General features: G+C 36.1%; 1 pseudogene; it reads left to right on the forward strand.

The window, feature by feature from the left end:
- Window positions 1-2,062: 2,062 nt before the first annotated feature.
- Window positions 2,063-2,932, forward strand: LOC140856952 (ABC transporter G family member 3-like; annotated as a pseudogene).
- Window positions 2,933-5,321: the final 2,389 nt, after the last annotated feature.

Raw genomic sequence — 5,321 nt, forward strand, 5'->3', positions numbered from 1 at the left:
CATTATTAACTATCAAATTAACTTTTAAGAAACCTTTTCTCATCGTGAAGTTCTCATTTTCATCTCTGACCTTATTTATGTTGATTAGGATGACTCTTGTCTGCACCAATGGTAAGCCAACTTAATTGGATCAAATATTCATTATGGATGCAGACACAAGTCAATTCACATTATGATATAGGAATGTTTCTTCTAGATCATGTTTCTATGGTCACATCTTAACTTTAGAAATGTTTGATATTTCTTCTGACTTTTAATTCCTGAACATGACATTTCCAAGTACATGCCTGACAGCCTTCTACTCTTTAATTGTCCTTGAAGACACACTAATCTTGTGCCTTTAGTATTTATTTTATTTTTAGATTTAGCTCCTATGCATCTGCTTTAAGATTGATGGATTAGTGGCAGCAAAGTGTAAAATCTTTGGTGGAAGTTGTTCCCCTTTCTGCATGTTAATGACACTGAGATACCACACAATGCTGGAAGTACAGACATGGCCTGTTTCTTACTCTACCTTATTTAATTGCAGGAAAGAGTTGCAGCAATTTTTGTCTTCGTGTCATTTATCTTATTGCTAAGTGTTGCTGGATTGCCTGCTCATATAAATGAAATCAAGGTAAACATGATATTTCTTGTGCCTTGCAATTTACCAGTAATAATATAGATAAACTAGCTTTAAGAACTCATACAATCATATGATTGTAATGATAATCATAGGATTTATCCAAAATGTTTGATGTCAAGTATATGTTCTCATGTTTGCTAATGATGATTCCTGTTATGGGCTATTTATGTTGTTGGTGCAAGGTCTCCAGATCCTTTTCTACAACATATTCAAATGTCATCAAAAGTTCTTTAGTCCTGTCTTCATTGCCATTGAAGATGCTTCTTTTCATTGTTCATGTCATATTTTATAACATGCTATGGAACCGCTTCTCCATTTCTAGTGTTATAGTATTGAAAGCTATGATTAAGATTTTCTATTGATTGTAGTTGCTTGAAGTTGTGAGATGCTTAACTTGCCTGTAAAGGGCATCTGAAGAGACATATTGAACGGCATACGATTGGGATTTGAGTGTTGTTAATGGTGAATTGAAGGATTAACTCTCTTTTATTTATTTGTTTTTTGGGAAATAAAGATCCACTTGGACTTGTATACATCAGCCACTGTCTACAACAGATGCTGAAACTATCTTAATGTAGATAATTGAAGCATGAACATAAGCCATTCTTTCATTCATTACATAAAATCAGATATGCATTTAAAGAAGAGGTATTGAGACTATGAGGTTGGTTGGATAGAATGCTGAATGTAAGGTATCCTGTTATCTGCCAATATTGTGGCAAATAAGGCAAAGTAAGATATTGCAATAACTCCTAGCACACTAAAACTTGAGTTTCAAATCCTGCAGTAGAATGGATACATCTAAGCCATATATGCTCAACGTTTGCATCTGCTTACATCAAGAACCAATAGAATATATGCCTCAAGTCAACACCAATTTTATTTACAACTTAGGAAACAAATAGATTGTTGGGTAGGTCAAAAACTACTGAATTGTGATCTGTATCATGGTCACAATCATCTAGCCCTTTTTCCCAACCATTTGGTGTCAGCTTTATGAATCATCATTAGCCAAGTATTCCTGTCTAGGACCACTTCTGATGATTTATCTTCCTGATCTGTATGGTAAATGCAATTAATTGGATGCCTCCATGCACTACTAGCTTTCCATGGTGTGTAACAAAAATACGTGTTACCTGCAATATGGCTTTATCCTGTTATGCATTTCTTATTGAAATATTTTCTAGCTTGAATCGTCCTCATGAAAGAAATTACATTTTGAACTTTTGCAGATGTATTCTCATGAGGAATCAAACCAGCACTCTGGAGCAATTGTTTTCCTACTTGGGCACCTCTTTGCCAGCATCCCTTTCTGTTCCTCATTTCTATATCTTCAACTCTGGTCTTCTATTTCCTTGTTGGGCTGAGGGGTGAATTTAGCTTGTTGATGTATTTTGTTCTGAACATTTCATGTGCCTATTAGCAAATGAAGCACTTATGATGTTTGTTGCTTACATTTGGCTTGAACTTTCGAGTGCACTTTGACACTGGTTTTTCTCCATGTAAGTTCTATTTTATGCAGTATTTATGGCGGTTCTGGTACCATTTATTTGTTTATTTTAATTGTTTAGTCTATGATATTTTTATAATGTTAAATTGCATAGTGGCTAAGCACTATTTGAACAATATGATTCATTACTTAAAATGCATCATAATGGACTACTGCATAACCATAAAGGGATGACTAAATCTGTCATGGTGTTCATCTCCCAGGTGATAATGATGCTAGTAGGAGGTTATTTTAGGATCCGAGATGCTCTTCCAGGACCAGTTTGGATGTATCCATTATCCTACATTGCATTCCACACTTACGCTATCCAGGCAGGCAGTCTTTCTTCTCTAATTTTGTTTAACTCATCTTGCCTTCTGTAGTCTAAAATATGGTTAGAAATATATGTGAAGGTCATGCATTGGTATTGCAGGGCCTTCTCGAAAATGAGTATGTTGGGACTTCATTTGCAGTTGGTCAGGTGAGGGCCATTTCTGGCGTACAGGCTGTTCGTGGTTCTTACAGCATTTCATCTTCCCGAAATGCAAAGTGGACAAATTTACTGGTGTTGTTTCTGATGGCAGTTGGATACCGTGTTCTGTTGTTTGCTTTGCTTCACTTTAGTGTAAGAAAAAACATTGCCGCCTCTAAATTCTGCTGGCCTAGAATGTTTACAAGAAAGTCCAGGTGAATCTTAATTATGCGTACCATTTGTGCTCATTAGCTTTTGAAAATGGTTCTTTTGTAGATGTAAAATTTTGAGCTGGAAATATGGAAATAATTTTATAGTTATACAAGTCAATTTTTATTGTTTCTCATGGCTTGCGCTCTGGAAAATGGGGCAGAATGAAGGGGAAGATATAATGCAGCCTTTCTGAACGGATCTTGAACTTTTGCAAACTATTCTACTGCAAACTTTTTCCTGCAGCTTTCAGACATGAAAATGGCTGTTCTTAGAAAAGGAGTGGCTTCAGTTCAGTTTAAAAACCTTTCATTGGCTTGCTAAAGCTCCTCTATTTCTAGTTAGTCATATTGGTAGAGGTAGCCCGTTGGAATTGGTCAGAATTTCCCTTTTTCTTCTCACAGTTTCAAGACTGATACCCCAGCATCAGCCGGACAGCGTGTGCTTTCAAAGTTTAGATTACTAGGTCGTGCGCTTGAAGGGGAGAAATGAGGTTGCAGGATTGAAGTTTTTGGTTGGCCGTGGTTTTGAACTCGAGGTTTCAATACTCAAAATTCTAGCTAACTGAAATGTTGGCTATTACTTGAATGGCTTAGTGCGGGATGAACTCTTTCTTCTAGAGATGCAAGACTAATGAATCTATTGTAAATTTGGAATGGTTTTAGTTAATTTGCTTGGTTTGGTCAGGCTAGATTTGCTTCTAAATTTAGGGGACCACGTAGCTTTAGAAGCTAAACTTTGTCGGATCAATCGAGCTACATGCATGTGCGACTCGATTGATTAACATCGAAGATTGAGGACGAGAAGCAAATGGATACAACAGTAGGTTTCTTGAATGTTTTTCCTTGTCTGACAGATTGAAAGCTATTATGAGCCATGGTTTTGGTCTTTTGCGAGCGGCTCACCTCTCTTTCTTTTTTTTTTTTTTTTAAGAACCCTTCACTCTCTCTTGCTATCGCGGCCATGCTAGACCGTGTCATGTTTCTGTCAACACATATGCTAGTATTGTTTTAGAGTATACTTCACCTTGGGCCTCAAATTCAGAGAACGAAGCCCTCAAGGTCATCCTTGTCCCGCAGGTGATGAATAAAATATAATACAATTTGTTTCTTTTATGGGCGTGCAAAGAAAAGTATCAATTCCCGCCCAATCAAAAAAAAAAAAAAAAAAGGGAAAAGTATCAACTAATGAGTGGACTCCAATATGTTTAGCACTAGATGACCTGCTTATGGCGTGCACATGACACTTGATTACAAAATGTGGGGCAACCATACCAACTTTTGATCATGAACAAGCAATCTAGGTTTTCTCTTCTACTTATTTGTTTTAAAACATTTATTTATATGTATTGTTAAATAACCTATTATAAGAATTGTGTATCATAGCTACGCATTTTGAGTATTTTAATCCAATGAGCACAACAACTAGAACAAATGTTCTAGAAGAGCTTAAAAAATTATTAAGAGCCTGACTTGGGTGGTCACCACCTCATAATTTCTCGATCGCACCTGTCTACCTAAATTTCCTGTAGGATCTGTGTTGGGGTTGTCCGTGTCTGACAACAATGCCTCTTAGCTAATGTGTCCAGTGTGCGGCTATGGCACGTAGGGTAGTCTGCATGAAAACAATCATGTTCCGGTGAATCTTAGAATGGAAACTCTTGCTTGGGGACCTTCCAGTCGCTGAAGGCCCAAGCCTTTGAGGTAGTGTCCTAGCACTTGAGGAGGGCCGGTTAGCTCCATGCCTGGGCCAGGAACCCAAGCCTAGCCTCACAAGGCTACCACCATGGAATAGCTGGAACAGTTGTTATGGGGGGACCATTTGATGGGAAAGGAGTTGTAACGCTTGAGATTGTATATGGAAAAAAAGAGAGTATATCATAAATGAGGGCAGTAAATCACCAGGTTCACATCAACGTTCATAGTAAAAATTGTAGTAGTTTGGAAGGCCTCTCTATATGCTAATATGCATATTACTAATAAAATTAGATAAGAACTACTATTTACTTGTTCTTCTATTATAATGATAACAATTTTATTTGACATTTTTTATTATTTAAATAAGTTAAGTAACCACTGAAAATTTGAATCTCTAGGATTCTTAGAAGAAGTAATTCTTTAATAGCCGAATGACAATTTAAACAAATATTACTTTAACTTATTTTTCTATTATTGGCTCATTAATTTTTATTATAATGGTAAATTAATAGCCGTTATGAGAATTGAGAACTATTATTTTAATCCCCAATAAACCTAGAAATTAGCTGAACAGTATTGTAAAAGACAACATGCGAAAAAAGTGATTATTTTAATTTGAAATAAACTTAGAAAAGGATAAAAGACAACATTTTTATTGAGAGGCAAATCGAGAATAAGTCCGGCTACAAAGCTTCTTGTTAATTAACCACTAGACTTCTGTATTAATCTATTTTTGATGAAATAACTCCAACTGATAACCAATACCTCTAGTAAAATATGAGGTAGCAACTGATTGTTAATTATCTAAAATCTAAGCCATCCAACCGT

Source organism: Elaeis guineensis, chromosome 4 (genome assembly GCF_000442705.2).
Source record: "Elaeis guineensis isolate ETL-2024a chromosome 4, EG11, whole genome shotgun sequence".
Taxonomy (NCBI): Eukaryota; Viridiplantae; Streptophyta; class Magnoliopsida; order Arecales; family Arecaceae; genus Elaeis; species Elaeis guineensis.